Raw genomic sequence first — 19,936 nt, 5'->3', positions numbered from 1 at the left:
AGAATGACAGAGAAAGAGAGGTAGAGTGAGACAGAGAGAGAGAGGAGGGAGGGAGAGGGAGAACGACAGAGAAAGAGAGGTAGAGTGAGACAGAGAGAGGAGAGGGAGGGAGAGGGAGAATGACAGAGAAAGAGAGGTAGAGTGAGACAGAGAGAGAGGGAGGGAGAGGGAGAAGGACAGAGAAAGAGAGGTAGAGTGAGACAGAGAGAGAGAGGGAGGGAGAGGGAGAATGACAGAGAAAGAGAGTAGAGTGAGACAGAGAGAGAGAGGGAGGGAGAGGGAGAACGACAGAGAAAGAGAGGTAGAGTGAGACAGAGAGAGAGAGGGAGAGAGGGAGAATGACAGAGAAAGAGAGGTAGAGTGAGACAGAGAGAGAGAGGGAGGGAGAGGGAGAATGACAGAGAAAGAGAGGTAGAGTGAGACAGAGAGAGAGAGGAGGGGAGAGGGAGAATGACAGAGAAAGAGAGGTAGAGTGAGACAGAGAGAGAGAGAGGGAGGGAGAGGGAGAATGACAGAGAAAGAGAGGTAGAGTGAGACAGAGAGAGAGAGGGAGGGAGAGGGAGAATGACAGAGAAAGAGAGGTAGAGTGAGACAGAGAGAGAGAGGGGAGGGAGAGGGAGAACGACAGAGAAAGAGAGGTAGAGTGAGACAGAGAGAGAGAGAGGAGAGGGGATAATGACAGAGAAAGAGAGGTAGAGTGAGACAGAGAGAGAGAGGAGGAGAGAGGGATAATGACAGAGAAAGAGAGGTAGAGTGAGACAGAGAGAGAGAGGGAGGGAGAGGGAGAACGACAGAGAAAGAGAGGTAGAGTGAGACAGAGAGAGAGAGGTGGGGAGAGGGAGAATGACACAGAAAGAGAGGTAGAGTGAGACAGAGAGAGAGGGAGGGAGTGGGAGAATGACAGAGAAAGAGAGGTAGAGTGAGACAGAGAGAGAGGGGAGGGAGAGGGAGAATGACAGAGAAAGAGAGGTAGAGTGAGACAGAGAGAGAGAGGGAGGGAGAGGGAGAATGACAGAGAAAGAGAGGTAGAGTGAGACAGAGAGGGAGAGGGAGGGAGAGGGAGAATGACAGAGAAAGAGAGGTAGAGTGAGACAGAGAGAGAGGAGGGAGGAGAGGGAGAAGGACAGAGAAAGAGAGGTAGAGTGAGACAGAGAGAGAGAGGGAGGGAGAGGGAGAATGACAGAGAAAGAGAGGTAGAGTGAGACAGAGAGAGAGGGAGGGAGAGGGAGAAGGACAGAGAAAGAGAGGTAGAGTGAGACAGAGAGAGAGGAGGGAGGGAGAAGGACAGAGAAAGAGAGGTAGAGTGAGACAGAGAGAGAGGGGAGGGAGAATGACAGAGAAAGAGAGGTAGAGTGAGACAGAGAGAGAGGGAGGGAGAGGAGAAGACAGAGAAAGAGGTAGAGTGAGACAGAGAGAGAGAGGGAGGGAGAGGGAGAATGACAGAGAAAGAGAGGTAGAGTGAGACAGAGAGAGAGGGGAGGGAGAGGGAGAATGACAGAGAAAGAGAGGTAGAGTGAGACAGAGAGAGAGAGGAGAGGAGAGGGGAGAACGACAGAGAAAGAGAGGTAGAGTGAGACAGAGAGAGAGAGAGGGAGAGGGAGAATGACAGAGAAAGAGAGGTAGAGTGAGACAGAGAGAGAGGGAGGGAGAGGGAGAACGACAGAGAAAGAGAGGTAGAGTGAGACAGAGAGAGAGAGGGGGGGGAGAGGGAGAACGACAGAGAAAGAGAGGTAGAGTGAGACAGAGAGAGAGAGGGGAGAGAATGACAGAGAAAGAGAGGTAGAGTGAGACAGAGAGAGAGGGAGGGAGAGAGGAGAACGACAGACAGAAAGAGAGGTAGAGTGAGACAGAGAGAGAGAGAGGAGGGAGAGGGAGAACGACAGAGAAAGAGAGGTAGAGTGAGACAGAGAGGGAGAGGAAGGGAGAGAGAGAATGACAGAGAAAGAGAGGTAGAGTGAGACAGAGAGAGAGGGAGGGAGAGGGAGAACGACAGAGAAAGAGAGGTAGAGTGAGACAGAGAGAGAAAAAGGAGGATAAGAGAGAGAGGGAGGGAGGGAGAGGGAGAACGACAGAGAAAGAGAGATAGAGTGAGACAAAGAGAGAGAAATAGAAGGATAAGAGTGAAAGGAAGAAAAAGAGAAATAGGAAAAATAAGAAAGGGAAAGAGAAAGAAAAATTATAATGGGGCACAGGAAGAAATCAATGACCAGGTGGGTCAAAGGGCAAAAATAATTGGGGCCAATCAAAGTGAGGTAGAAGAGAGGGGGGACAGGTACAGGATGATCAGAAGAGAGGGGGGACAAGTACATGATGGTCAGAAGAGAGGGGGACAGGTACAGGATGACCAGAAGAGAGGGGGACAGGTACAGGATGGTCAGAAGAGAGGGGGACAGGTACAGGATGATCAGAAGAGAGGGGGACAGGTACAGGATGACCAGAAGAGAGGGGACAGGTACAGGATGATCAGACAATGGGGGACAGGTACAGGATGATCAGAAGAGAGGGGGACAGGTACAGGATGATCAGAAGACGGGGGACATGTACAGGATGATCAGAAGAGAGGGGGACAGGTACAGGATGATCAGAAGAGAGGGGACAGGTACAGGATGATCAGAAGAGAGGGGACAGGTACAGGATGACCAGAAGAGGGGGGACAGGTACAGGATGACCAGAAGAGAGGGGGACAGGTACAGGATGACCAGAAGAGAGGGGGACAGGTACAGGATGATCAGAAGAGAGGGGACAGGTACAGGATGACCAGAAGAGAGGGGGACAGGTACAGGATGATCAGAAGAGAGGGGGACAGGTACAGGATGACCAGAAGAGAGGGGGACAGGTACAGGATGGTCAGAAGAGAGGGGACAGGTACAGGATGATCAGAAGAGAGGGGGACAGGTACAGGATGATCAGAAGACTGGGGGATATGTACAGGATGATCAGAAGAGAGGGGGACAGGTACAGGATGATCAGAAGAGAGGGGCAAGTACAGGATGGTCAGAAGAGAGTGGGACAGGTACAGGATGACCAGAAGAGAGGGGACAGGTACAGGATGATCAGAAGAGAGGGGGACAGGTACAGGATGATCAGAAGACGGGGACAGGTACAGGATGATCAGAAGAGAGGGGGACAGGTACATGATGGTCAGAAGACGGGGGGACAGGTACAGGATGATCAGAAGAGAGGGGGACAGGTACAGGGTGATCAGAAGACAGGGGACATGTACAGGATGATCAGAAGAGAGGGGGACAGGTACAGGATGACCAGAAGAGAGGGGGACAGGTACAGGATGGTCAGAAGAGAGGGGGCAGGTACAGGATGATCAGAAGAGAGGGGACAGGTACAGGATGATCAGAAGACTGGGGGACAGGTACAGGATGATCAGAAGAGAGGGGGACAGGTACAGGATGATCAGAAGAGAGGGGACAAGTACAGGATGGTCAGAAGAGAGTGGGACAGGTTCAGGATGACCAGAAGAGAGGGGGACAGGTACAGGATGATCAGAAGAGAGGGGACAGGTACAGGATGATCAGAAGAGAGGGGGACAGGTACAGGATGACCAGAAGAGGGGGGGACAGGTACAGGATGACCAGAAGAGAGGGGGACAGGTACAGGATGACCAGAAGAGAGGGGGACAGGTACAGGATGATCAGAATAGAGGGGGACAGGTACAGGATGACCAGAAGAGAGGGGTACAGGTACAGGATGATCAGAAGAGAGGGGGACAGGTACAGGATGACCAGAAGAGAGGGGGACAGGTACAGGATGGTCAGAAGAGAGGGGGCAGGTACAGGATGATCAGAAGAGAGGGGACAGGTACAGGATGATCAGAAGACTGGGGGACAGGTACAGGATGATCAGAAGAGAGGGGACAGGTACAGGGTGATCAGAAGACGGGGACATGTACAGGATGATCAGAAGAGAGGGGGACAGGTACTGGATGATCAGAAGAGAGGGGGACAAGTACAGGATGGTCAGAAGAGAGTGGGACAGGTTCAGGATGACCAGAAGAGAGGGGGACAGGTACAGGATGATCAGAAGAGAGGGGACAGGTACAGGATGATCAGAAGACGTGGGGACAGGTACAGGATGATCAGAAGAGAGGGGGACAGGTACAGGATGATCAGAAGACGGGGGACAGGTACAGGATGATCAGAAGAGAGGGGGACAGGTACAGGATGACCAGAAGAGAGGGGACAGGTACAGGATGACCAGAAGAGAGGGGGCAGGTACAGGATGGTCAGAAGAGAGGGGGACAGGTACAGGATGACCAGAAGAGAGGGGGACAGGTACAGGATGATCAGACAATGGGGGGACAGGTACAGGATGATCAGAAGAGAGGGGGACAGGTACAGGATGATCAGAAGACGTGGGGGAGAAACAATAAATAAACAGTGATGGTGAGGTTGACAGGAGAGGTGAGAAGAGGATGAAATGTCAATAATAAAAGTAGGAAAGGGCAAGGAATGAGAGGCAGGAGCTCCAGGGAATTTAGATAGGCCAGCAGAGAGAGAGAAATGGAGTGAAAGAAAAGGAGTGAGAGAAAAAGGAGGGCAATGAGGGGAATCCATTATGGGAGGGCAAGGTGAAGTGGAGAAACTGAAGAAGGGTAAGTGTAGTGAAGCGTGAACAAAATGTGGACGAGAAAAGTAAAATAGTCCAGATATAGGAAGAGGGAGGGAAGGGATGGGGGTTATCAGAAGACAAATAGATTGAGAGAGGATGAGAGGATGAAATGGAGAGATAGATGAAATTACCAAAACACATTAGAGGGAAAGAAGTATAACATGATAGAAAAGTATGGGCATGGAAATGGGAGGGGGACAGAGAGATATGGACAGTAGAGAAAAATAAATACAAGACAGACAGGACATACAGTACAAAGCTTCCAGCATGTTATATATAGAGTAAACATAACAAAGGTTATCGAACCCTTAATTCTTTCATTAAGGTTGTCAGGATTTGGCCAGGGTTGTTCCGGTTTTTGGTCACTAGATGCCCCCATTGTGCCTTTTGACCTTTTGTTTTCCCTTGATCCCCATTATTATTTGCACCTGTGCCTCGTTTCCCCCGATTGTATTTAAACCCTTTGTTTTCCTCAGTCCTTTGCTCTGTGTTTGTATGTTAGCACCCAGCCCTAGTACTCTGTGAACTCTTGTTGATCCCGGTGGACTCGCTTGTGGAATTCTGTTTTTTTGTTCTTGTTTGTTTTTGAGTATTTTTTTAGGCTTTTTGTGCTATACCTTCCACCTTGTGGATTTACCTTTTTGTCTTGGAGGATTACCTTTGTTCTTGTGGAATTCCTTTTGAGGTTGTGGAGTTACATGTTTTCCTGAAGAACTTCACTTTTTACTTCATTAAATACACAGTCTCAAGTACTGCTGTGTCTGCCTCATCTTCTGGGTTCTGCCAACTATTCGTGGCTCAGTTGGTTAAGTGACTGTTTCTCACTCCGGAGACCCGGTTTCGTAACCGGGTCCTGACAAAGGTATACCCTTAATATCATTTCAGCTATCTGAATTATGTGAATAAAAACAATAAATGACAGAAGCTGATTAAGTTGAGTCACAGGTATTGTGATGCTTAAGGGCTTATGAACCTGATGTAGCAGGCATAAAATAAACACCTGAGCGGAGTCGATGGATGACCAGAAGCATCAGGTTCAGGCTTTGCCTCTTTTCTGCTTTTCCCCTAAAACCGAATGCTTCCATTTTAGATGCCATGAAGGTCCTAAACATTTTCTGCCCTAAAAGTAGAATTTGAGCTCTGTTTTTAATCCAGATATTGGTCTGTTTTTAATAGAGATATTGGTCTGTTTTTAATAGAGATATTGGTCTGTTTTTAATAGAGATATGGCTCTGTTTTTAATAGAGATATTGCTCTGTTTTTATTAGAGATATTGCTCTGTTTTTATTAGAGATATTGCTCAGTTTTTAATAGAGATATTGGACTGTTTTAATAGAGATTTTGGTCTGTTTTTAATAGGGATATTGGTATTTTTTTATTAGAGATGTGGCTCAGTTTTTAATAGAGATATTGCTCTGTTTTTAATAGAGATATTGCTCTGTTTTTATATAGATATTGCTCCATTTTTATTAGAGATATTGCTCTGTTTTTATTAGAGATATTGCTCTGTTTTTAATAGAGATATTGGACTGTTTTAATAGAGATATTGCTGTTTTAATAGAGATATTGGTATGTTTTAATATAGATATTGGTCTGTTTTTAATAGAGATATTGGTCTGTTTTAATAGATTTTGGTCTGTTTTTAATAGGGATATTGGTATTTTTTAAAGAGATATTGGTCTGTTTTAATAGAGATATTGCTCTGTTTTTATTAGAGATGTGGCTCAGTTTTTAATAGAGATATTGGTCTGTTTCTATTAGAGATATTGGTCTGTTTTTATTAGAGATATTGCTTTGTTTTTAATAGAGATATAAGATTGGTTTAATAGAGATATTGGTCTGTTTTATTAGAGATATTGGTCTGTTTTAATAGAGATATTGGTCTGTTTTAATAGAGATATTGATCTTTTTTAATTGAGATATTGGTCTGTTTTAATTGAGATATTGGTCTGTTTTAATAGAGATATTGGTCTGTTTTAATAGAGATATTGATCTTTTTAAATTGAGATATTGGTCTGTTTTAATAGAGATATTGGTCTGTTTTAATAGAGATATTGGTCTGTTTTAATAGAGATATTGGTCTGTTTTAATAGAGATATTGATCTGTTTTAATTGAGATATTGGTCTGTTTTAATTGAGATATTGGTCTGTTTTAATAGAGATATTGATCTGTTTTAATAGAGATATTGATCTGATTTAATAGAGATATTGATCTGTTTTAATAGAGATATTGGTCTGATTTAATAGAGATATTGGTCTGTTTTAATAGAGATATTGATCTGTTTTAATAGAGATATTGGTCTGTTTTAATAGAGATATTGGTCTTTTTTAATAGAGATATTGGTCTGTTTTAATAGAGATATTGATCTGTTTTAATTGAGATATTGATCTGTTTTAATTGAGATATTGGTCTACTGTTCTCATAGGATTTTGAGCTTCAGGTATGACACCCTAAACATTGACGTCTATATGGAAACCATGTGTTTGATGTGTTTGAAACCATTGCATTGATTCCGTTCCAGCCATGACTATGATCCTGTTCTCCCCAATTAAGGTCTATAGTTTTCATAGTATTTTGAGTTGTTTCATGAAGGAGGTAATGGTATAAACGGCTGTAGTTGAATTTGGCATCAGCACTCAAGATATGATCAATAGGAGAGAGGGAATACAGTATAGGGTTGTGTATTTGGTTAAGGTGGATCCTAGTTGTCTTACAGTATTTTAAGCTGTTTCCTGCACGGCACGGTGTTCCTCATGCAGGTGCCACTGAGGGGGTCCACGTCCTCCACGATGACAAAGGGAGCCTCCTCCAGTGTCACGATGGACAGGTGGTCGTCCTCCCGGGCCTCCCCATCGGAGAACAGCTCAAACCTGGGCCACACGTGGTACTTCATGGACAGGGAGCTGTTCTCCCACTTACCCACCTGGGGATGGGAGGAGGGAAGAGAGAGAGGAGGGAGAAGAGAGAGGACGGACGAATGATTGGGTGGTGTGCATAATCATAAATAATCAGCGACAAATAAAACACAAATAAAGAGAGAGAAAGAGAGAGGAGTAAGAGAAAGAGAAAGAAGAAAGAGAAAGAAAGAGAGAGAAAGAGAGAGAGAGGAGGAAGAGAAAGAGAAATAAACAGAGCGAGAGAAAGAGAAAGAGAAAGAAAGAGAAAAGAGAATGAGAAAGAAAGAGAGAGAGGGAGAGAGGAAGAAAAAGATAGAGAGAAATCAAAGAAAGAAACCAGAGAAAGGGAGGGAATGAGAGACATAGAAAGAGAAGGAGAGGAAGACGAGAGATACTCACCTTGTCCCAGCGCCTCTGCTTGTCTAGCAGGGTGATGACCAGTTTGGGATGCATCTGGTATCCATCCTCACTGAACGACAGGTTACGTCCCTCGAACGTCACGTTCATCAGATACCTGCGAGGAAACAATGTTACTATAGTTATTACGCCATTACAACACGGGTTAAAGAATGTTTTTGTTTGAGTCCAGCTTTAAGACAATGACTTGACTGGCTGCTATAAGAGTAACTGGATGTAAAGTGTTGCCCACTAAACACTCTAATATACTGTATGACACATTGAGGTTTCACACTACAGTAACATTCATACATTTGACTAAAATCAGAAGGTGCTCTTATACAGGGGCGACTTACAATAACACGGATCGCCTTTGACATTTTAAGGAGAAACTGTGCGTCATTATTGAATTTTAAAAGGCTGTTCTATTAAATGAAGTGCCCTTTTAATATAGACCACAAGGAGAAATCAATAAACGGAAGATTGAGCGTTTTGACACGACCCTCCGTGTCCCGCCTGTGACTTTTTAACACGCTCTGTCATTAGGAAGCCCTCGTTACTTTGTTGCTTTGACAAAGTCTTTTCTTAACATTAGTACTTATCTCACGTGATCAGTGATTCATTTACGTCGGGGCCTTTACGCATGTTGAAACTATTGCTTTGTGAAAAACGAAATTCTAAAGAAACAGGAATCATCTAATAGTCAAATCATATAATGAAAGCAGGTGAGCTGGTTGTACACTTTTTGACAATTTTCTGGTGTTTTGTGTTGGAAAACTGAGCGGGTTGAGCATTAACCTGTCAACCCTGTTACCCATAGATAAACAGGCTAGTTTTAACCCTTTCTATTATTTTATGAAGCTTGCATTCAGTTGCCACTCCCTGATGCACATAACAAGCTTCCATTCCCCCTGTCACAAGGGGATTTATGACTGATTTTGATGAAATCGTCAACCCTGTTATGTTTTTTTTTATATGTGCCACTTTATGTTAAATTGATGTGAAATCAAACGGTTTTGGGGGACTAAGTTAAACTTCTCAAAAGGCAACGAATTGGTGGAATGACCCAACCGCACATTTTCGGTTCTAAATCCACTGCAAACCTTAATGTACACAGTGGAAATGATAACATGGTTGCAGAAACACACACAAATGCAAAGAAGACATGAAGGCATTGAATTTGAGAACCTGAGTTATTGTATGTTAATGTTCTTAATGTTGCTTGGTCAGTTTTTTTGACCTGCATTTAACTAGGCAAGTCAGTTACGAACAAGTTAAGCTACCGTAGCACAGCTGATCCACTTTGAGAGTCTGTAACACTCACTTCTGAGAGAGAGAGGGAGAAAGGAGAGAGAGTGAGAAAGAGAGAGTAGAAAGAGTAGAGAGAAAGAGGGAGAGAGAGTAGAGAGGGAGAGAGAGAGAAAGAGAGAGAAATAGAGAGAAAGAGAGAAAGAGAGTAGAAAGAGTAGAGAGAAAGAGGGAGAGAGAGAGTAGAGAGGGAGAGAGAGAGAGAGAGAGAGAGTAAAGAGGGAGAGAGGGAGAGAGAGAGTGGTGAAGGAGAGAGGAGAGAAAGAAGAGAGAGAGAAAGAGTGAGAGAGAGAGAAAGAGTGAGAGAGAGAATAGAAAGAGAGAGAGAGCGCGAGGAGAGAGAGAAAGAGGAGAGTAGGGAGTTGTAAGAGAGGAGAGAGAGAATAGAAAGACAGTAGAGAGAAAGAGGGAGAGAGAGAGGAGAGAGAGGAAGGGAGGGAGAGAGTAGAGAGTAAGAGGGAGGGAGAGAGTAGAGGGAGAGAGAGAGTAGAGAGTATAGGGTAAGAGGGAGAGAGAGAGTAGAATAGAGAGTAAGACAGAGGGAGAGAGAGTAGAGAGTAAGAGGGAGAGAGAGAGAGTAGAGCGTAAGAGGGAGAGCGAGAGTAGAGAGAGAGAGTCATAATGTATAAAGTGCTTGTGTGAATATGTATCAGCATGTACTGTGTGTGTCAACAAGTGCATGCCACTGCCAGATAAACTCAAATCATTCTCCCCCACCCGTGACCTGCCACCCTCGCTCTCTCTCTGCTCGCTCTCCTTTCTGGGGTGTTGGTTGCCTCGGCTGCGGCCGCCGTCTCCATGGCAACTCTCTGCCTGCCTCCGAAACAATTCTAGTCCAGGAAATAAATAAATACTGGTCTATAAATGAGACAGAGAGAGAGGGAGGGCAGCAACGTGCGGAGTTAAATGTGTGCTTAATGAGATTCCTGAGACAGCTAACTGGCTGTAACAGAGAGGGAGGGCACCAGATCATTTCAACAATGAGGGGAAAGAACAATGGACAGATGGTGATGAAGATGACAAAGCGAGATCTGTCTGTCCTACTACACCTTGTCACTACGCAGTCTGTATTTGACTGAATCTAACACGCCTTCGAAGCGCTGTCCGTATCCAATACAGAGCGTCCCTGAAAATGTCTGCCACGTAACGTGTAGTACTGTACTACTGTAAAGCGCATTTAACACGGGATTAGCAGTAGGTGCCTAACATTACAATTTGAATTAGGAAACCAAAAAAATGCAACGCCACCCAAAGGAACACCCACTTGTTGCCACCCATGTTAACCAAGCTGACCATGTTCAAGTGCAGGTGTGTGTGGAGTGTGGCGCTCTACTGAACTGTGCTGACTGAGACGTGTGTCAGTCACCGTGGGTGATATGTATGATTGTTAATAAAAACCCCAACAGAGGAAGACTCCCCGTCATATGTAATGTGTTGCCATGGCACCCAACAACCACAGCGATTTTCAAGCAATCTGCTGCGTTGCCATGAGAACAGTCATCTCACCCGAGAGAGTGGGGGATGACAGAGAAAGAGAGATAAGAGAGAGAGACAGAAAGAGAGACAGAAAGAGAGAACGAAAGAGTGAGATAGGGGGCATCTCTAAAAACATTTTTTACCCAGTCTACCACCCAATCTGTACATAGTCTCGGTAAATAGCCCACCCAATTTTACCTACCTCATCCCCTTACTGTTTCTATTTATTTACTTTTCTGCTCTTTTGCACACCAATATCTCTACCTGTACATGACCATCTGATCATTTATCACTCCAGTGTTAATCTGCAAAATTGTAATTATTCGCCTACCTCCTCATGCCTTTTGCACACAATGTATATAGACTCTCTTTTTTTCTACTGTGTTATTGACTTGTTAATTGTTTACTCCATGTGTAACTCTGTGTCGTTGTATCTGTTGAACTGCTTTGCTTTATCTTGGCCAGGTCGCAGTTGCAAATGAGAACTTGTTCTCAACTAGCCTACCTGGTTAAATAAAGGTTAAATAAAAGTCCGTTACAGATGCACAATTGAGAGCATCCTGTCGGGCTGTATCACCGCCTGGTACGGCAACTGAACCGCCCACAGCCACAAGGCTCCCCAGAGGGTGGTGCGATCTGCACAACGCATCACCGAGGGCAAACTACCCGCCCTCCAGGACACCTACAGCACCCGATGTCACAGGAAGGCCAAAAAGATCATCAAGGACAACAACCCCCCGAGTCACTGCTTGTTCACCCCGCTATCATCTAGAAGGCGAGGTCAGTACAGGTGCATCAAAGCTGGGACAGAAAGAATCTGTTTTTCAGTCTATCTCAAGGCCATCAGACTGTTAAACAGCCATAACTAACACACAGAGGCTGCTGCCTACATACAGACTTGAAATCATTGGCCACTTTAATAAATGGATCACTAGTCACTTTAACAATGCCACTTTAATAATGTTTATATATCTTGCAAAACTCATCTCATATGTATATACTGTATTTTATACCATCTATTGCATCTTGCCTATGCCGCTCTGTCATTGCTCATCCATATGTTTCTATGTATATATTCTTATCTCATTCCTTTACTTAGCTTTGTGTGTATAAGGTAGTGGTTGTGGAATTGTTAGATTACTTGTTAGATATTACTGCACTGTCGGAACTAGAAGCACAAGCATTTCACTACAGTCGCAATAACATCTGCTAACCATGTGTACGTGACCGATCAAATTGGATTTGATTTTGATTTGAACTCCTCTCTTTCTGTCTCTCACTTCTTTCGACAGACTCAGTTACGAGAAGCAGAGTAGATACAGTTGAGTCTATATCAATGGTTCCATCCAGCCCTACATTAAATGGAGAGATAAATATATTGATGCAAGCTGGGAATATAACTGTACCAGGCAGTGCCATTTGTCATTTTGTAGCCGTGCAGTATTGATGTAGCTGTTATGCGTCATGTGATGTGTCCCCATGTCTGAATTCCCCCAAGACTAAGACACATAAAAACACAATTGACTGGAGCCAACAAAACCTAATGCTTTATCATTGACATACAGTACGCAGCCGCTAGCATCATGCCTCTCGCTTACCAACTGTTCAACTAAAAAATCAACTAAAAAATACTGAGAGAGAGAGAGAGAGAGAGACAAAGAGAGAGACAAAGAGAGAGAGACAAAGAGAGAGAGACAAAGAGAGAGACAAAGAGAGAGAGAGAGAGAGAGAGAGAGAGAGAGAGAGAGAGAGAGAGAGAGAGAGAGAGAGAGAGAGAGAGAGAGAGACGGAGACGGAGACGGAGACGGAGACGGAGACAGAGAGACAGAGAGACAGAGAGGTAAAGTTATACTGCGACTAAGGAAATAAACACGTAGGATTTTCTAGCCTATACAGTAACTCAGACAGACTGACAATATCTGATCAGTATCACACTCTGAAAGCATCTCCGTGAAGCAGCCAAAATGTGTATGCTTTTAGTGAGCCCACAACTTGTTCACACGATCCGGTGGTGTGGAGAGTCGCGCTGTGAAAGTCTCCATCCCAAATCTGATGAAGGCAAAAAACTTCCCTCAATCACAGCACGTGAATACTTTTGACCAGGGCCCACAAAGGAATAAATAGGCCTCTGGTCTAAAGGTGTGGGAAGACTAAATGATGATTAGAGAATAGGAACAGCTGGGAGCACCATTTGAGAGAGGAGGGGAGAGAGAGGATAGGGGGAGCAATAAGACCAAGAGGATTGACGGACAGTGGATTTGGAGGAAGACTCTCTTGCCTACCAAACGGCATCCTATTCCCTACATACAGTAGTGCACTACATTTGACCAGGGCTCTGGTCAGATGTCAAATGAATAGGGTGCCATTTGGGACACTTTGTGACACTTCAGGTTGTATGGGGAGACACGACTCTCTCATGTTTTACAGGTTGGTACCTTCCTATCAAGGGATAGTAATAATGTAGCTTCAGCTGGGTCATGGTCAGAAGTAGGGCACACAGTAGAGAAATGTTTTGCAACAGAACACAAACGTTTTCTTTATAGGAAATGTTTCAGTAGTACCTCCCCGTTTCACTCCATTTTCTTCCTATTGAACACAACCCATTGTACCTGAAGCTATTTGTGAGGCTTCAAGGAACTGGCTAAGGTACTGAAAGACTCCACGCGGCTATTTGTCAACATGTCAACTTGAATGATGAACAACAGCACACAATGTGTTGACATGCAGCGTTATTAAGATGCGTCCCCTACTCAAGTATTAGAAATGGTGGAAAGTGATGTATTCTAAATGCATTGCCTCACACAAACAAGCATATTGTCAACATGCCAAGGCTCTGTGAGCATTGATCCAACAGACTGAGCATTTCAATAATTAAGGGACTGTATGGACTACTGATTGGTTGTTCCAATGGATCATGGTATATGAATGAGTCAATAATAAGAGAGACAGAGAGATATTAATTCATGTTTATATATGAATATTACTTTGCGTCTATATAGTAGATATGGACTAATTGTTTGGAGAAGGAGAGAGAGCAGAAAGGGAGAGAGAGAGAAGATGTGAGAGACCGAGACAGAGAGAGAAACAGAGAGAGAGAGAGATGAATTCATATTTATATATTAATATGTCACGTCTATATAGTAAATATGGACTAATTATTTGGAGAAGGAGAGAGAGGGTGGGAAGGGGGAGAGAGAGAAACAGAGAGAGGTTATGAGTGAGACACAGAGAAAGAAAGAGCAACCGAGAGGTTATGAGAGAGACAGCGAGTGAGAGAGAGAGCGACAGAGAGAAAGGGCAAAACAGAGTGACAGAGAGAGAGAGAAAGTGCAAAACAGAGTGAGAGAGAGAGAGAGAAAGTGCAAAACAGAGTGAGAGAGAGAGAGAAAGTGCAAAACAGAGTGAGAGAGAGAGAGAAAGTGCAAAACAGAGTGAGAGAGAGAGAGAAAGTGCAAAACAGAGTGAGAGAGAGAGAGAAAGGGCAAAACAGAGTGACAGAGAGAGAGAGAAAGTGCAAAACAGAGTGAGAGAGAGAGAGAAAGTGCAAAACAGAGTGAGAGAGGGCAGGCATTTTCCCCGATATTTGGAACCAGGGATTGATCAGACCAATCTATAAAAATGGAGACAAATTTGACCCAAATAATTACAGAGGAATTTGCGTTAACGGCAACTTGGAAAGTTCTCTGTAGTATTATAAATAGCAGACTACATCATTTCCTTGACGAACACAACTTCCTGAGCAGAAGCCAGATTGGATTTCTAAAAAATGATGGTACAACAGACCACATTTACACCCTCCACACTCTAATTGATAAACAAGTAAACCAAACCAAAGGCAAAATCTACCCTTGTTTTGTAGATTTCAAGAAAGCATTTGATTCAATTTGGCACAAAGGTCTTTTTTTATAAACAAATAGAAAGTGGTATTGGAGGGAAAACATATGATTTTCTTAAATCAATGTACACTAAAAACAAATGTGCTGTTAAAATTGGCAACAAGCAAACAGACTTCTTCTCTCAGGGACGGGGAGTGAAACAGGGCTGCCCAATAAATCCAACACTATTTAACATCTACATTAATGAATTGGCAAAAACATTAGAAGAATCTGCAGCACCTGGTCACACACTACACAACACTGAAATCAAGTGTCTGCTGTATGCAGATGATCTGGTGCTGTTGTCTCCCACTAAAGAGGGGTTACAGCAGCACCTAGATCATCTGCACAGGTTCTGTCAGACCTGGGCTCTGACCGGTAACTTTAAAAAATATATATAATGATATTCCAAAAAAGGTCCGGAAATAAGGATAACAAATATAAATTCTATTTGGACACAGTTCTATTAGAACACACCAAAAACTACACATATCTAGGACTAAATATCAGCAACACAGGTAGCTTTCACATGGCTGTGAATGAGCTGAGAGACAACGCAAGAAAAGCATTCATGCCATTAAAAGGAACATCAAAATCGAAATTCCAATTAGAATCTGGCTCAAAATCTTTCAAGCAGTTATAGAACCAATTGCTCTATATGGAAGGGAAGTATGTGGTCCAATCTCTAATAATGAATTTACCAAATGGGACAAAAATCCAATCGAAATACTGCATGCAGAGTTTTGCAAGACTGTATTGCAAGTGCAAAGAAAAACTCACATGTAGAGCAGAATTGGGCCAATACCCCCTCCTCATTCGAATAGAAAAAATAGCCATCAAATTTTACAACCATCTAAAAACAAGTGACCCCAAAACATTCCATCACACAGCTCTACAATGTCAAGAGATTAAACAAGAGAAGAGTCCCCTCAGCCAGCTGGTTCTGAGGCTCAGTTCACCAACCCAAACCAACCCCATAGAGCCTCAGGACAGCACTCAGAAAATCTGGCCCAACCAAATCATCACAAAACAAAAATACAAATATATCACCTATTGGAAAGACACCACAAAAAAATCTAAGTGAACTTCAATGCTATTTGGCTCTAAACAGACAGTACATGGTGGCAGACTATCTGACCACTGTGACTGATAGAAAAGGGAGGAAAACATTGACTAGGTGAGCACAGTCTGTCTATAGAGACCGGTCGTCACAGACAAACCTGGCTGCCCAGAGAGGACATGCTGTGCTCACTCTGCTCCAGGGGAGAGGTAGAGACAGAGCTGCATTTCCTATTACACTGTGACAAATACTCAGACCTGAGAGAATATTTCTTTCCCAAAATTATAATTCAATACAAAGAATTTGAAACTATAAAAGATAAAAGAAAAAATCTAATATTTATTGGGTGAAAAGCCTAAATGTGCAGTTTTGGCAGCCAAATATGTGTCCTCCTGCCACAACCTGAGGGACAGCCAGTGAAAAGTACAAAGTAATGTCGATAATATTTCCCATCTTGTTTTGCTTTGTCTTTCATACCACGTCATGTGTCTTCTCAGTCATGTTGACACTGGTCTACTACCATTGATTTAATGTATTGTTGTTCTCATTCATATTGTTGTTGTAGTTGTTGTTAATGGTAATCCCATGTCCACTACTACTATTATTATTGCTGTTGGTCCCACCATTTATACATATATAAATAAATAAATAAATAAATATATATATATATATATAACATATAAATAAATATGTTTTTTTTTTCAATATGTATACTTTGACAATGTAAGTAATACTGAACTTACCATGTCAATAAAGTCGATTGAATTGAATTGAATTGAGAGATGAATGAATGTTTATGTATGAATAATATGGCACATCTATAGAGTAAATATGGACAAATTATTTGGAGAAGGAAAGAGAGCAGGAAGGGGGAGAGAGAGAAAGTTGTGAGAGAGACCGAGACAGAGAGAGGTAAACAGAAAGAGGTTATGAGGCAGAGACAGAGCGACATGAGAGAGAGAGGTTATGAGAGGCAGCAAGAGAGAGAAATATAGCGACAGAGACACAGAGAGAAAGAGAGTGACAGAGAGAGAGCGAGAGACATATGTTTCCCATGCCAATAAAGCCCTTTGAATTGAACTGAATCGAGAGAGACAGAGAGAGAAACAAAGACAGAGTAGCCGTGTGTAGTAGAGTTGAATGATAGGAGATAACTAGTCTGATAGGGAGAGTGTCAGGGAAGAGGAGGTGCTGGCTGCTGCCTTCCACACACACAATGCTTTCTAGAGGGAGAGAGAGAGGAGTGGAATGGAGGGCCTTCCGATTCAACTTCAGCTAATTGAAAGAGCTTTTTGGCAGGAATGGACTGCATACGAGCAGAGGAGCGAACGGTGCTGATAATGAGAAGCAGGAAGAAAGGGAGTGGAAACAGGAGTGAATGAACGAAAGAGAGATTGGAAAGTGGGAATGAGGTAGAGGAAACGGACAAAGAGAGAGACTGAAAAGGAGATAAAGGTAACATAAAAGAGTGAAAATTAAAAAGGAAAGATAGAAACCACAAAAGCGAAACCACAAAAGCGAGAGACAGAAAAAATAGGGATGGGTTCTCTCATCCAGTTCTATAGGGTTTTGTCAAAAGGAGAGGACATTTTAACTCAATAGCCCAAAAGCACAATAAAATAGTCCACTAAATACATCTCTACCCCAATAAAAAGGACAATGATTTATTAGCCAACAAAATTATGGCTGTATTCTCTCATTCTATACCTCCACTCAGCCCTGAGATGAAGAGATGAGATTGGTTGGTGTGTGTGTGTGTGTGTGTGGCAACCATTTAGAGCTTCTATGATGCAGTCCTTGCCTAAAACAGCCTGAGGTAAAAACCACTTTATCGGTGAAATAGGATGAGAATAACATGCCAGACGTACTACACGCATGAGCGACCTGCAGGAGTGTTAGACCACCGTGGGCACCACATATTTTACAGTAGGATGTTGTGTAGTACATAGATGTGTGTGTTGTGTTTCGTGTGTTTGTGCGTGCGTGCGTGCGTGTGTGTGTGTGTGTGTGTGTGTGTGTGTGTGTGTGTGTGTGTGTGTGTGTGTGTGTGTGTGTGTGTGTGTGTGTGTGTGTGTGTGTGTGTGTGTGTGTGTGTGTGTGTGTGTGTGTGTGTGTGTGTGTGTGTGTGTGGAGCACAGGAATAGAAACACAATATCTCGATTCTAAGGTTGTCACGCCTGCTCCCGCTCCCCCTCCCTGGTACTCGAGGGCACCAGGCTACCCTTCTTTACACACACCTGCCACCATCATTACGCGCAGCAGCGCTCATTGGACTCACCTGGACTCCTTCACGTTGTTGATTAACCCCTGTATATCTGTCTGTTCCCCGGTAGTGTTCCCTGTGTCTGCATTCATTGTTGTTATTGACGCAGGAGATGAGAAGCAGGTACAGGGAGGGAAGGTTTAGTAACTGACGGACATGAAACAGAACAGGAACAGCGTCTGGACAGGAACACATTTTATTTTTTATTTTCTTTTACCTTTATTTAACCAGGCAAGTCAGTTAAGAACATATTCTTATTTTCAATGACGGCCTGGGAACAGTGGGTTAACTGCCTGTTCAGGGGCAGAACGACAGATTTGTACCTTGTCAGCTCGGGGGTTTGAACTCACAAACGCTCTAACCACTAGGCTACGCTGCCGCCCTAGCTGGCTTGTTGGGCTGTCACGCCCTAGCTGGCTTGTTGGGCTGTCACGCCCTAGCTGGCTTGTTGGGCTGTCACGCCCTAGCTGGCTTGTTGGGCTGTCACGCCCTAGCTGGTTTGTTGGGATGTCACGCCTTAGCTTGCTTGTTGGGCTGTCACGCCCTAGCTGGCTTGTTGGGCTGTCACGCCCTAGCTGGCTTGTTGGGCTGTCACGCCCTAGCTGGCTTGTTGGGCTGTCACGCCCTAGGTGGCTTGTTGGGCTGTCACGCCCTAGCTGGCTTGTTGGGCTGTCACGCCCTAGCTGGCTTGTTGGGCTGTCACGCCCTAGTTGGCTTGTTGGGCTGTCACGCCCTAGCTGGCTTGTTGGGCTGTCACGCCCTAGCTGGCTCGAGAGGTTTCCTTGTCCCGGTTGGCTCAGCAGGTTTTCATTCCACGTCATGCTTCAACCGGCTCGTCGGGCTCCTATACCTCAGCCAGCCCATGAGTTTTCTTGTTTTGTTGGTGACGTCAGGCTTGGATTCCGCCGCTGATGGAACCTGGGGTGCCTAAATTGGCTCTTTGGGTTGTCACGCCCAAGCTGGCTCGGCAGGTTCCCATCCCACGTCATGCTTCAGCCGGCCCATAGAGTTTCTACACCACAGCGGGATCGTCAGGCTGTTTCGCCTCATTCGGCCCGTCCAGCTTGCCCAGGTGAGACGCTGGCGCCCCCCCGCTCCCCCTCCCTGGTGCTCGAGGGCGCCAGGCTACCCGTCATCATACGCACCTGTTACCATCATTACGCGCAGCTGCGCTCATTGGACTCACCTGGACTCCCTCACTTTGTTGATTGCCCCTGCATATACGTCTGCTCCTCTGTGTTGTTCCCTGTAGTAGCATTGTTTGTCGCATTGTGTTTATGTCCAAATGGTATTCTTGTTCCATTGCTTGTCTGTCTATATTAATAAACCTTCACTCCCTGTACCTGCTTCTCATCTCCTGCCTCGATCCTTACAAAACTCACTTGAAAGGATGTAATATGTTATACTGAGTGACCGACGGAAAGGAAACGTACAGTTATGACTATAACTACTGTTCCCTAAAGGAGGGAACAAGGTATAACGTACTATGGAGAGTCAACGACCAGTCATATTCACCTGAAGAACTGAAATAACATCCAACGGGACAATCACACCCAGGGTTTGCATTCATTTCCTCAATTCAGTACTGCTCTTCAGCGAGCCCAACCCCCTTGACAGCATGGGGGCAAATACGTTATACCTAGTTCCCTCCTTCAGGGAACAGTAGTTATATTCATAACTGCACGTTTATTTCCAGTCGGTCACTTGGTTTAACATACTATGGGGACATACAATCATGCCCCAAGCCAGCTAAGAGGGTACCAAACTAGGTGGCCCACGGTAGGCCAAGCACACACAGGTTCCACCGGTTCCAAAAAAGGGTTATAGAAGCCACCTTTTTCTCGAATACTTACCCGAGAAGCCTGAACTGTCAGAGCCTCATGAGGCCTGAGCTGTCAAAGCCCCATATAAATCAAATCAAGATCAAATCAAATGTTATTAGTCACATGTGCCGAATACAACAGAATACAACCTTACAGTGAAATGATTACTTACGAGCCACTAAGCTACATAAGGGACGTGAGTGGCATTACACAT

The 19,936-nt window shown here is 44.3% G+C and overlaps 1 pseudogene; it reads right to left on the bottom strand.

Annotated features, from left to right (window-relative positions):
- Window positions 1-19,936, bottom strand: part of LOC124015944 — a 191,619-nt pseudogene that overhangs the window by 79,504 nt on the left and 92,179 nt on the right.

The sequence above is a fragment of the Oncorhynchus gorbuscha genome, linkage group LG26 (genome assembly GCF_021184085.1).
Source record: "Oncorhynchus gorbuscha isolate QuinsamMale2020 ecotype Even-year linkage group LG26, OgorEven_v1.0, whole genome shotgun sequence".
Classification (NCBI taxonomy): Eukaryota; Metazoa; Chordata; class Actinopteri; order Salmoniformes; family Salmonidae; genus Oncorhynchus; species Oncorhynchus gorbuscha.
Note: the sequence above shows the minus strand (reverse complement) of the source record. Positions and strands in the feature narration are given on the sequence as shown.